Genomic DNA, 15,220 nt, shown 5'->3' with positions numbered 1-15,220 from the left:
TGTATAAGGACACTATCACTTCCTTTATTATAAATAGAGGTGTTGTAATTCGGAACTAAAAAAGTTCGCAAAGAGAGAGAGAGAGAGAGAGATTTACTCAAGAAGGAGATGTGTAACTTGATTAATTATAAATTACAACACCTCTATTTATAGTAGAGGAAATAATAGAGTCCTTATACAATTAAACTTTCAATCTCATAATTACATTCCAACTCTAACTCTCTAAGATACGTCTATCATGAAAAGATAACACAATCTATTAGAGGTCTAATATATGTTGAACTAGAACTCTTCTTCAATAACGTGAATATAAGGGAGGAGGGCAGCTCGTGGCCTTATCCTTGAGAGTCCCACATGATCTTCTAGCTCATATTAATAAGATTACTAGCTTGTGGTATCCTTGTGGGTCCCACTTGATCTTCAAGTCTTCTAACTTATTTCAGCTTGTGCTTCTTATCTTCTTAACTCATGCTAGCTTGGGTGAGGACTCTTCTTGGTATCCCACATCCTCATGGTGGGTCCCACATTGTAATACTCTCCCTTAAACTGGGGGTGAGAAAAAATCATAGATGCCTAGCTTGCTACAGATGGTAGACATAATCTTGTGAGCAACCGGCTTGCTGAGAATATCTGCAACTTGACTTTGTGATGATATATGCGATAGAGATAAAAAGCATGCATGGAACTTTTCTCGTATAAAATGGTTGTCCACTTCAATATGCTTTGTTCTTTAATGGAAGACTGGATTTGATGTAATGTGTATTGCTACTTGATTATCATAATATAGATCCATCGGAGCTTCTTTATAGAATCCCAATTCAATGAAAAGAGATCTTATCCCTAGGAGATCACTAACAGTGTGTGCCATGGCTCTGTATTTTACTTCTGCATTAGATCATGCTACTACATTTTGCTTCTTGCTTTTCCATGTAACCAAATTCCCTCCAACCATCGTACAAAATCTTGAAGTAGATTTTCTGTCATCCGGGGATCTGACCCAGTCTGCATCTGAGAACCCTTCAATGTTGAAGTGACCACAGCTTTTATAGAGAAACCCTCTTCTTGGAGCTCCTTTTAGATATCGTAGTATCCTTTCAAGTACTTTCCAATGACTAAGTTGTGGCTTGTGCATGTATTGACTTACCACACTTACTGCATATGATATATCCGGCCTTGTTACACACAGGTAAATAAGTCATTCAACTAGTCTTTTGATATTTCCCAATATCTACATCTTCTCTAGTGCGTCCACATAATTTTGTATTTGAGTCCGTAGAAGTGTCTGCAAGTTTGCATCCCATCATTCCCATCTCTTCTAGTAGATCAAGGGCATACTTCATTTGGGATAGCACAATCCCATGTCTGGATTGTAATATTTCAATATCCAAATAATATTTGAGTAGTCGTAGATCCTTTGTCTTGAATTCAGCACATATTTTTTCCTTTGTTTTTTGGATGCCCTCGGAATCACTACCAGTTAAAATGATATCATCAACATATACAACCAGAATTACCTTATCTCTCGGTGTGTTTTCAATAAATACTGAGTGATCTCCAGAGCATCTGTAAAAGCCGGCCCGTATGAGGGCTTAACTAAATTTCTCAAACCATGACCAAGGGGACTGCTTGAGACCATACAAAGATTTTTTTAGTCAACATACTAACTCCCCCTCAACCACATACCCAGGTGGTTGTTGGATATAAATTTAGTCTTTAATATCCCCATTCAGAAATGTATTTTTCACATCAAGTTGATATATCGGCCATGATGAATTGGCCGCCAGAGATAATAATATACGTACCAAGTTCATTTTTTCCACTGGAGAGAAGGTTGCTTCATAATCTGTTGAATTTAGGATCCCTTTTCCAATATTCTGAGCAAGAGAAAGGAGAAATAAAAAGAAGAAAAGGGAAGAAGAGTTCTCGGGTAGAGAGAAGAAAAAAAGGAAAAAAGAGATGTGCGCCAAGCAAAGAGAGAGAGATTTACTCAAGAAGGAGATGTGTAACTTGATTAATTCTGAATTACAACACCTCTATTTATAGTTGAGGAAGTGATAGAGTCCTTATACAATTAACCTTTCAATCTCCTAATTACATCCCAACTCTAACTCTCTAAGATAAGTCTATCATGAAAGAATAACACAATCTACTAGAAGTCAAATATTAGTTGAACTAGAACTCTTCTTCAATAACATGAATAAAAGGGAGGAGGCCAGCTCGTGGCCTTATTCTTGTGGGTCCCACATGATCTTCCAGCTCATATTGATAAGATTACCAGCTCATGGTATCTTTGTGGGTCCCACTTGATCTTCAAGTCTTCTAACTCAATTCAACTTATGCTTCTTATCTTCTTAACTCGAGCTAGCTCTAGTGAGAACTCTTCTTGGTACCCCACGTCCTCATGGTGAGAAAACATCATAAATGCCCAACTTGCTGCAAAATGGTAGACATAATCTTGTGAGTGACCGGCTTGGTGAGAATATCTGCCACTTGACTTTGTGATGATAAATGCCTTAGAAATAAAAAGCCTGCTTGGAACTTTTCTCATATAAAATGGTTGTTCACTTCAATATGTTTTGTTCTTTCATGGAAGACTGGATTTGATGTAATATGTATTGCTGCTTGATTATCACAATATAGATCCATCAGAGCTTCTATGTAGAATCCCAATTCAGTGAGAAGAGATCTTATCCATAGGAGATCACTAACAGTGTGTGCCATGGCTATGTATTCGGCTTCTACACTAGACCGTGCGACCACATTTTGCTTCTTGGTTTTCCATGTAACCAAGTTTCCTCTAACCATCGTAAAAAATCCCGAAGTAGATTTTCTGTTATTTGGGGATCTGGTCCAGTCTTCATCTGAGAATCCTTCAATGTTGAGGTGACCATGGTTTTTATAGAGAAGCCCTCTTCCTGGAGATCCTTTCAGATATCGTAGTATCCTTTCAAGTGCTTGCCAATGACTATGTTGTGGCTTGTGTATTTATTGACTTACCACACTTATTGCATATGATATATCTGGCCTTGTTACACACAAGTAAATAAGTCATCCCACTAGTCTTTGATATTTTCCTATATCTACATCTTCTCCATTGCCTCCACATAATTTTGTATTTGAGTCCATAGGAGTGTCTGCTAGTTTGCATCCCATCATTCTTGTCTCTTCTAGTAGATCGAAGGCATATACTTCCTTTGGGATAACACAATCCCATGTCTAGATTGTAATATTTCAATACCCAAAAAATATTTGAGAAGTCCAAGATCCTTTGTCTTGAATTCAGCACATATAGTTTTTCTTTGTTTTCTGGATGCCCTTGGAATCACTACCAATTAGCATGATATTGTCAACATATACAGCCAGAATTACCTTACCTCTCGGTGTGTTTTCAATAAATACTGAGTGATCTCCAGAGCATTTGTAAAAGTCGGCCCGTATGAGGGCTTGACTAAATTTCTCAAACCATGCCCGATGGAACTGCTTGAGACCATACAAAGATTTTTTTAGTCAACATACTGACTCCCTCTCAACCACATACCCAGGTGATTATTGCATATAAATGTCTTCTTTAATATCCCCATTCAGAAATGCATTTTTCACATCAAGTTGATATATCAACCATGATGAATTTGCCGGCAGAGATAATAATATATATACCAAGTTCATTTTTACCACTGGAGAAAAGGTTTCTTCATAATCAATTCCTTAACACTGAGTATAACCTTTGACAACCAATCGAGCCTTCAGTCGTGTTATTGACCCATCCAGATTATGTTTGACAGTATAAACCCACTTGCAACCAATGGATTTTTTATCTGTTGGAAGAGGAACTAGTGACTATGTCTGATTGTCATTATGTACCTTCATTTCTTCACCCATTGCTGCCTTTCACCCTGGATGTTGTAGAGCCTCCTAATAGGACTGTGGAATAGATATGGAGGAAATAGAAGAAAGAAACTGACAACATAAAGGTGAAAGACGATGATGAGACACAAAATTTGAAATAGGATGAGAAGTAGAACGTCTAGTGCACAATCTAGGTTCTTTCCTTACAACAATAGGATGAGTATCATATTGAGGGCCAAAAATAACTGGTGATGAAGGACTTACCTCTGTGGGATTTGTTAACTCAACAAGTATGGCGTTGACCACTTGCTCTGGGGGTTGAAAAATCTCTATATCACGGGGCATAATCGGTCAAGGGGAACATGGTGCTGAGGACAGACCAGGAGGAGCAATGTCAGAATAAAAGGAGTCTTCAAAAAATGTTACATCCTTGGACACAAATAAAGGTTGAAGAATGGGACTATAACAAACATAACCCTTTTGGGTGCAAGAGTATCCCAAGAAGATACAATTGAGAGATTTAGGATAAAGTTTGCTATGTTTAGGAAATGAATTATGAACAAGGCATTGACATCTGAAGACTTTCAAAGGTAATGAAAATGGATCATCATTTGGTAATAATCTAGAGTAAGGAGATTTATTACCAAGAATGGAAGATGGTACATGATTTATAAGAAAGCAAGCCGTAAACACTGCAAAAAGTAGGGAACTTTCATGGCATATAATAAACCTAGATCTACCTCAAGAATATGACGATTTTTCCATTCCGCTACACCATTTTTTTTGAGGAGTGTAGACACATGATGTTTGATGGATAATGCCATTTTCTTGAAAAAATGAATCAAGCTCTTTCGAAACGTATTCTTTGGCATTATTAGACCGGAGTATTTTTATTTTCTGACCAAACTGTGTGAGTACCATAACATGAAATGACTTAAAAATAAATGGTATCTCATAATGCTCCTTAAATACAAACAACCAAGCTGTGCGAGTGAAATCATCAATAAATGTTATAAAATATTTTGCATGAGAAATGTTGGAGACACTCTGGCCCCATAGATATCAGTATGAATTAAAGAAAATAGAGTAACACTTTTGACTTCTGGACGAGCAAAGTATGTACTCCTTTGATGTTTACTCAATTGAAAAACCTCACAATGAAATTTTGACCTTACTTTAATAGAAGGAAACATATAATGAAGAGACTGTGTAGATGGATGTCCCAACCGATTGTTCCATAACCTTGTCTCATTTTCAGTAGTGGAAACCATATTCATTTTTGGCACATCCAGGTAGTAAATCCCCCCTTGTTCGTGGCCTTGACCAATCACCTACTTCATTATAAGATCCTTAAATACACATGTAGTGGGTGAGAAGGTAATAGAGCAATTAAAGTATTTTGTCAGTTGACTAAAAGATAATAGATTCAAAGGGAAAGTAGAAACAAAGAGAATATTAGTGAGAGGAAGTGATGGTGTGATACAATTGGATCCTTTCCCTTGAACTTTGGTTTGAGAACCGTCAACTATGGTAACGAACTTGTGTGAAAGACATAGAGATAGAGAATGTAATAAATTTTTGTTACTTGTAAGATGCTCGGAGGCTCTTGAGTCAATTATCCAGGATGAAGATGAGGCAGATAACATACCTGAAATAGTAGTTGTGGAGAAACTAGGAGAAGAACCCAACATTGTCTTCATTTTCTGAAATAGCTCATACTCTTCATCAGTAAAAAAAATTTGTGTTGCTGATTTTGTGGGTTGTTCTTCTTTTGTATTACTTACAAAGGCTTGATTGGACTGTGTCAATTCTAGCTATCCATTGGCTTTATAGCATATTTCTTTATAATTACCATATTATCCACAATAATTGCATGCCTTGTAATCCTTGTAATAGTATTGATCTATAGTGTGGCCAAATTTCTTACAATGAGTACATTCTTTCCCATCTGCTCTGTTGGCACCAGTCCTTCTGCTACTTCCTCGGCGTCCTCCATAACCTCGGCCTCGGCCGCCGTTTGATGATGTTCCTCTATGATCTGAATACATAGAGGATGATACATTAGTAGTGGAGGAAGAAGTGTCTGGAATATGGAGTAGTATTGCACAAACATCATCAAACTTGGAGACAGCAGAAGCACTCAGAAGTTGTCTCTTGGCAATCTCAAGATGGGGTTTAATATTTACAAGGTAAATAGAAGTAATTAAGGCTTCCTTTTGCTTGTCTTGGATAGAAATATATGTGGTTGAAGACTGAGATAACTTCCACTCTTGAAGAAAGCCTCTAAAGCGGGCCAAGAACTCATGGATATTTTCTCCTTGTTTAGTATTCAACATCCTTTAGAGAATATCATATGGTCTATGTAGAGTATCCGGGCAAGAGTATAGTTTAACACATGTCTCCCAAATTTTTTTAGCAGTGTCAAGATGAATGATTTCTCCTTGTTTAGTATTCAACATCCTTTGGAGAATATCATACGGTCTATGTAGAGTATCCAGGCAAGAGTATAGTTTAACACATGTCTCCCAAATTTTTTTAGCAGCGTCAAGATGAATGACATTGTTGGAGACATATTCTTCCATGCTATTGATTAGCCAAGTAATCACCATGGTATCATTTTTCAACCATTTGTTATAAAAAATATCGTCTTCATAAATAGGTGGTCTTCGGGTGGTGAGGTGACCAAGTAGGTCTTTTATTATAAGAAACCTCCGAAACGATGTGGACCAACGCATAAAATTTGTATACCCCACGTAAGGGTATAGTGGTAATTCTCAGTATATCACTTTTGATATTCATATTCTCTTAAGCCATGGTAGGCCCTTCTTCAAAAGAAATTTCTAACAATAACACCAAGTAGTATTCTTCAAACAATTCGATGTATGGAGAACTTTAGCATTGATGCTAAATTATTATTTGTATTTTTTCCTTTAATACCACTCATAAGAGACTCAATAACAATCTTCTATATCAAGAGACTCTTGTTCCCACGAAAAAAATTCCAACAATCTAATCATGGACTGGTCTTAGTTAATAGAATTTCCAAACTGACAAAATTGTTTTGATAGCTTCTTTTAGATGGAGAGGCATGCATATCCACAATATCATAACATGAAATTTATTCACATACTCATCTTTAAATCATCTTCTAAATTTGAAAACCAGTAATATGAAGTAAAAGAAACTAAGCACTTATCTCACGGTTTGTGATCTTTCTTCACAAAAGAGCCTTCTTTGAGTGGTGTTGATCATCTTCTTTAGAGTATTCCTTTTGACGAGGGATCCTAAAGTTAATGCTCTGATACCATTTTTAATTTAGGAGCTCTTTTCCAATATTCTGATCAAGAGAAAGGAGAAAGAAAAAGAAGAAAATGGAGAAAGAAAAAGAAGAAAATGGAAGAAGAGCTCTTGGGTAGAAAGAAGAAAAAAAGAAACGAGAGATGTGCGTCAAGCACAAAGAGAGATTTACTCAAGAAGGAGATGTGTAACTTGATTAATTCTGAATAACAACACCACTATTTATTGTAGAGGAAGTTATAGAGTCCTTATGCAATTAACCTTTCAATCTCCTAATTACATTCTAACTCTAACTCTCTAAGATAAGTCTATCATGAAAAGATAACACAATCTACTAGAGGTCTAATATAAGTTGAACTAAAACTCTTCTTCAATAATGTGAATATAAGGGAGGAGGCCAGCTCATGGCCTTATCCTTGTGGATCCCACATGATCTTCTCCAGCTCATATTGGTAAGATTACTAGCTTGTGGTAACTTTGTTAGTCCCACTTGATCTTCAAGTCTTCTAACTCATTTAAGCTTGTGCTTCTTATCTTCTTAACTCATGCTAGCTTGGGTGAGGATTCTTCTTAGTATCTCACGTCCTCATGGTGGGTCCCACCAGCTCGTGCACCATGGTGAGTCCCACATTGTAACAATTTCTATTCCCTTTCTCACATTTCTATTTTATGTGACCAACCTTGATTTCATTTCTTTTTTCTTTTTTCTTTTTTTCTTTTTTTTGTAGCCTTCAAGTGAGATTAGTTATTTCAAAGTTTTTTGCTCTATCTCACTTTTTATATTATTCATTTTTAATGAGATGCAAAGTTTTTAAAGTCTGGTTGCATCTTATTTATCTTTTATTTCTTCACCTCTTTCAATTCAATATCCTCATCTTCTAAGTTGATTTTTACTACATTGTGACTTCAATATTTAGTTTTTGTACCTTATCCATTATTCTCTTCTCATTTCTTAGCGCATTGTGCTTGTTAGGGTCCTTTTCTGACTGTAGTTGGCTTGGTTATGCTTGTCCATCATGGTCAGTGCATAAGACTTTGGACTTGTGATGTTATCTTTTTTTCTTCTTCTCTTGTAGCTATAATTTTGGCTACCATCTTTGATACTTATAGAATTTAGGATCCCATGAGAAGAACTTTAGATCAACGAGGAAGAAGAAGAAGAAGAGAGAAAGGAGGGGAGAAGAAGAAGAACATAGAAGGACAGAGTTTGGATTAAGGGAAGAAGGGTTTGAGTCAAATAAGAAAGAAGAAGGCTGGATGAATTTGTGGAAGATGAGGAGAGGGCTTCAATGCTCTACCTCTTAGCCAATGCCTTTATTTATAGTTTTACAATGCCCTTAGGGCTACAACTTGATAAAACAAAAGACATAAAAGGAACACATATTTACACCTCTATGCCATCTCTATGGAAATTACCATATTTTACACATATGCCACTCCTTTGACGTGTGGGCTTCTTGTCTTGAGCTTGTGGGCTTGAGCCCATCTTCCAACAATACTCTTGTTCTTCACTCAGCCATAGAATTTGATTTGTAGTTTATGGGCTGAAATATTTGGCTCTTGAGCCCTTTTTCAGTTTTTTGAACTTGATCTTGGATGTTTCATTCAACTTCTACCTTAAGATCTTCTCTATTCCAATGACGTATTTGGGTCCCTCATTGTTTGTTGTTATCGTCAGCCAACAACTATCTCCATCCTTGTCAGAGATCTAATCTCATGAACTTTAGTGTCCAATAGAAGCACTTGTTGGTCTTTGGATCTAGTCTTCTAATCACTGTCTCTTCTCAACTTCTTTATATGAGAGCTTGAAGTACTTAATTTTTCCAAGCATTTCTCAATGATGGGTCTTTTGGGCTCTTCCTCAACATGATTTGGATTTTTCTCTACCACTTGAGCAACTTCAAAACTCGGGCTTCTTCATTCTGGTAGAAGATAGTCCAAAAAGTTTTGCTACATGATCCTAACCTTCATCTTATTCCAAAATGTTTTCTACCAAAGCAAGATAGGTCTGACATGTTCCCTCCAATTGTTGACCAAAACCGTAAGATAGTTGTTGTTAACCCTTTCTAGCGGATCTATCATGTATGGTGGTAATGATAGACATTGTTTTTTCTCATTCTTTAGATTGGAAATTCCTGGATGTTATTCATTGAAGTCTAACTAAGTTGGCTATACGGGCTTTCTCCCAAATTAAAAGTCTATAGTTCAAGTCTTTCCTTGGGATTTTCTCTCTCTTTTAGATTTGGGTGGAATAGGTGAAAAGGAGGGTCAGAGGTCTTTGGGGTTTGTTAAATTCTAGGTTTTCATGCTTAGAAGAACTAAGGGTTTGGGAGAAGAAGAAGAAAGGAGGAAAGAAGAGAAGGAGAGTCTAAGAAAGAGAGACTAGGAGCACGTGAGGCAAGACTTGGAGGGCTCCAGATGCGTATGCCATCCCCCTCAATATCTTATTTATACTTTTATGGTAGAAAAAAATTTACACGAGTAAAAGGAAAAAGAACTTGAAAGCTCCTATAATTACAACTTATTCTACTCACTGACTACTTCAATAGGGTTGAGAGAGAAATAATGGTTTGGTTGATGGAAGACTAGGGATTTTTAGGCTTTGGGAACATGAGAGTAAGGTTAGAAATGTGATTTTAGGGATTGATGAAGTAACTTGGAGTTTGTGAAAGGGGATATGATGCATATTTTTTGGAGTCGAGCCGATTGAAGGGGTTTCGAGAGAGAGTGGGGTTTGACTAGGTTAGAGGGGTTCAGAATAGAGAATTGGATAAACAAAAGATTATGGGAGATCTAAGATGTTGGGTGATAGTATTTACGGACTAAGGAGGCTGATTTGTGGTTTAGATGGGCCTAGTGGGGCTTGTACGAGAGAAGCTTGGGAGATAAGTTAGGGTGGTTGAGAAGAATAGAGGTGTTGGGGAGAAAAAATAGGTGGGAGAAGTTACTTCTTTTGAGATATATAGAGATGGATTTTGTGGACTATTGAATTTACAAAAAGAAAAAAACTTAACAAACTTCTTGTAATATGAGTACACGAACCCTATTTATAATAGAGGAAAGTAGTAGAGTCTAATTACAATCAAACTACCACTGTCCCAATTACACCTAAAGTCTAACACTTAAAAGACAAGTCCTAACATAATTAAATAACTGAACACAAATAGAAGATTAAACTAAAATACCTTTTAATTGAAAGTCTTCTGTTAGTCTGCTCTTCAAAACTCCCCCTCAAACTTGAGTTTATAACTTCAGCTTGCAATGAAAATGACTTTTGGTCATCAATTTTCTTTTGCTGAAAAAAATTCTTCATATATAAAAATCTTCATAAATACAAAAACTTCATCTTTTGTGCTCTCCCTTTCTTGAATATTTTGGCCACTTAAAAATTACCACAACATGTGGAATAAAATACCTCTTTCTTGTACTTCTTGTACTTCTACCGCTCAAGCTGGAAGGTATCGGTGTAATCCCACCTTGTAATAAAAATATAATTTTATTTATTATCTCCTCCATCTAGGTGTCCTGATGATAAGAAATCAATCAGATACAAACTTTCAAAAAATAAGATGGGTGATGTATGTACAAAAATTTTCAAAACCAACCTCATAATTCAAACAAAAGTAGTTATAATAAGCACTAAAAATGATAACACGTATCATTCAAAGGACGACAATAAAAATTCATTTAAGGGTACCCATAAAAAGTCTTAATGGATTTAAAATATCCATATGTATATAAAAAGAGAAACCAACCAAAGCAACACACAAGAAGTTGGCCCAGAGGGGTATGCGAGTGTCAAAAAGGGTGGTAGGAGAAAGGTAACCGATAAATAGGAGTATTTGGGAATGTAACAAAGGAAAAATAACTACCTCAATAATAAGAAGGAGACTGTAACAATAGAAAAATAACTTAAAAATTTTGACCAACTATGACCTCAAGATAGTTTCATAAGGGTGATTAAAATTTTTCAAAATTGGTGATGCAGAAGATATACAACTAAGTAACAAAAGCACAAAACTTGAAAACTATGATAATTGCATAACTTAACTTACAAGTTTTTGTTTCCAAATTGATCAGTCGATGTGTAGAAAATTTTTATTAAAAAATTAATTACTATCTGAAATACTTTCCAGATTCTACATAATCAGAAGAAAAACTTTCCAATGATAGACTTTCCTGAATTAGCAGCAAATTCCTACATTAAACTTTCCAAAGATAAGTGATTTTTTTGGATCAAAGAGGTTTAAAAAAAGAAGATAATGTTGAAGTCAGACCAAAACTCTATGATTAGAAGACAAAATTGGCTAAAAATCATGGATTTTAGGAGAAAATGAAACACAATTCAGGTCAATGCCTGGAGAGATTAAAGGAGATAAAATAAGAAAAAATAGATATTTTCTAAAGAACTGACCTTAGGTGGTTCTAATATCAATACCTTGCAAAATATAGCTCAAAATCATAAACTGTTTTTTGATAAAGAAACTATACTCGAAGAGTGTTAATTTGTACCAAATTTCACAGAAAAAGATACTTTCTTGATCTTTTATGAGTTCTTGATTCACTTCATTATGAATCCTGACCCTCGTCATCTTCAATGTGAATATCTTCTTAAAGATAGATCATATTGACATGAAATTTTCTCTTTCTAAAATTAGGTTTCAATACCTTTCATCCAAATCTAACTTTAAACCCTAAAATATACTTATTTTAAGATAAAAAAATTGATATACTTTAGAATTTGTAATCTGGCCGAACATAGTACTCTTTCTTCTTTGGGTAGCATGACCATTGACTCTTCCAAGATCAATATCTCCCTCTAGAAAACTCAGACTGAGAATTGATTAAATAAGTAAGAAAACTGACTTACATATATTCCTTTTGATATATGTTTCTCCCTATGAATTCTCATTCTTGATGGCATAAAATGGCACAAAAGTTGAAACTTTCTGCTGTTGCTCGAACCTCTCTTACAATCTGACCTTTGCTTCTTCAAATATCAATTTCTCTTTGTATTAAACTTCGATTTTGAAAAGGGGATATCATCTTGAATATATGTCAAAAATCTCAAAAGGCTCATTTCTCCAAAAAATAGACTCAAAGAGATTTAATTTGATATATATTTTGATATAAAAATCTCTTCCCTTGAATATTTAATAGTCAAGCATTCTAAGACTTGAATCTTACCAACTCCAATGAGGATATCTCTTTACACAAAGATTAGGTCGATAGGAAACTTGTTGTGTCTGCAATTAGATTTGAATAGATTTAATTAAAGTACAATATTTTTCTACGAAATTGCCTTCTTTTGAGTGTGACAATATGATAATTTACATGTTCAATAGTCTACTTGAACTAAGTTCTTCTCTCCCAGGTAATGACTGAGTAAGAGCTCAAGTCACTTTATCCTACTTTTCCACCAATTGTTACAATCCCAACTCCTTGTTGGACCTCCAAAAGCTAGAGCAATTGGTTAGGCACACTTAAATTTTGTCTTCACTAGGGAATGGGGATTTCTTGGACAAAACTTTGACCGGCTGGATGGAATTGGGCTCAAGTGGGTATTTAAGAAAAGGAGAGTACAATGGGTGGAATGGCTCATGTAAGGATGTGGGACTCTCGGTGATACATTGGGAACAAGGTCTATAATTTTCAAGACTTAGGATTGTAGTGTTGGAGGATGATGTCTCAGATAAATAATGCAAATAAGGGTTTGTAAGGAGACAGAGGTGGGTGGCTTAAATAGGGAAGAATATCTAGAGAGAGGTTTACAATTTCCACTACTAGAATAATATCCAAAATTATGTTCATTGGGGGTGAATATATAGTATATAGTAGATAGAAGAGCTATAGACACCTAATATAATTTGGTTATAGTATTTGAGATAATCTAGGGTCATTGTAATGTAATGGGAAAGGTAATAATGGAAAGAATGGAAGGTAGTCCCAAGTAATCTTACCATTGCCAAGGGTTACCATCACAATTCCTTGTTGGAGCTCCTGTGATAAGAACTGACTTGTGAAAGGTTCTTATCTTTTCTTAAAAGTGCAAGGAAGATTTGAAAGAGAAAGGTTAAGAGGTTTGGAAATAGAGTGAAGGGAAGAAGAGGGAAATAAAGTAGAGGAAGAGCGGGAGATAAAGTGAGATAGAAGGAAAAGATAGAAGAGGAGAGAAGATTTTGGAAAATGCTTGACTTATTTTTCCTTCAGCCAACACCCTATTTATACTTTTTCGATGCATACTTTGGGAAAGGATTGGAGACAAAGTGAAGGGAAGAAGAGGGAAATAAAGTAGAGGAAGAGCGGGAGATAAGAGTGAGATCTAGAAGGAAAAGATGGAAGAGGAGAGGAGATTTTGGAAAACTCTTGACTTATTTTTCCTTCAGCCAACACCCCTATGTATACTTTTCCAATGCATACTTTGGGAAACTTCTCAATAACAATACAATTCTCAGATTACATAAATTAAGGAGAGGTCATAGGAGTCTGAGAGATTACTTCATTGTAGGAGAAACTCTAGGAATTTAAAATATTACATAAATCAAAAGAAATTATTTCTATTCCAACAATATTTCATCTTCTGCAAGAGAGGAAAGTTTGACTCTTCCATTGACTAACCCCTTTTTACTTTATGCCATTGAGTATCAACCTAATCCTCAGGGTTGGTGAATACCAAAATTGCTTCAAGCTTTGTTCTAATCAGGCCAGAGTGCATCTTGTGATATCTCTTGATATGCTAAAATGTCACCTGAAGTTGTGCTAATGAAATGTGGTTCTTTATAAGTTTTGAGGGCAAGATTCCAGCCTAACATACCATGTGCTAGAGTAGCTACTTTACGAACTATTTGAGTCCAAAAGATGGTAAGATTTTGTGAAACCTTGCATGTCATGTTAGACTAGTTATCATTGGTTTTCTATGTATGCAAATGGAGTTTAACCAACATTTTTTAAAGGATTTAGAATGTGGAGGTTATTGATGAGAATGGAAAAAGTCATATTTTATGCCTTAATGCTTAGAATTTTATAATTATTTGGTGCCTAAATATACTCATTATTCTTATATTTTGATTTAGGATACAAATGGAAGCGTTAAGTGCAAAACGAAGTTAATTGGGTGATTTTAGACAGTTTCGACATTGCATTGTAATCTAGAAATAACTCTTTCATACGAGCTTTGGTGGAGATGATTCAAGATGGTATGGAATTACAAGAAATCTTTATACAACTTTAATTTTTTGAATTTTGAGCAATACGGGATGCATCTAGGTCTAAACCGGGCTTGAAGTCGCCGCATGAGCACTATGACCCAGACCGAATGCACGAAAAGAAAAACCCTAAAATGGGAGAAAGAAGGGGAATAAAAAGGAGAAAAGGAGTTCGGCACCCCTGACCTCATTTTCTCTTCTCCAGCTTTTCCTCTGTCTTTTCTCTAGCTTTTTCCTTCAGATTTCTTCATGGCCCTACATGTCTAAACTTTCAGACTAGGTCAAAGGAAACTAAAACCTCCATATCAATACAACTGTGAGATCTGATTTGTTTTCATCGTTCAATTTATGTTTTGAGTATCCGATGTTCTTCTGTAATTTTCTTTCATGATTTTCTCATTTAATCACTAGGAGGCCTAATAGTTTATTACTCGTTGCAATCTACTGCTGGGTTAGATGTCAAAATCATAATTGTTTGATCTCTCTAACCTGTGAAGCAATCGAGATTTGATGATTTGCTACATCGAGAATTATTAGATTCATCGATCTCTCTAATTCTTAAGGCTACTGCTTGATTAAACCTTTAGCGCTTGTCTTGGGTTGTTTAGTAGTTGGGGTTAATTGGATCGCTTGTTTTCTAATTAACTACGAAAGGAGAGAGAGGAAGATAGTTTCAACGTTGAATATTCAAGTGCAAATTGATATATGCTTGCATTGATGATCAGTTGTGAAATTCCGATGGTGGATGTTGACTTAGACCAAGGTTTGTTCTTTTGATTGATTTTGATTCTTTTAATTTGAATTGTTTCTAAGTTATTTTTCTTAAAAGAGTTCTTTTAATCCCTCCTATCCTTGTTCACGGAGCATAAAAG

Source organism: Aristolochia californica, unplaced genomic scaffold (genome assembly GCF_029961685.1).
Source record: "Aristolochia californica isolate CCGP_79_NKW_82.1479 unplaced genomic scaffold, dmAriCali1.0.hap1 SCAF_2, whole genome shotgun sequence".
Classification (NCBI taxonomy): Eukaryota; Viridiplantae; Streptophyta; class Magnoliopsida; order Piperales; family Aristolochiaceae; genus Aristolochia; species Aristolochia californica.
Note: the sequence above shows the minus strand (reverse complement) of the source record.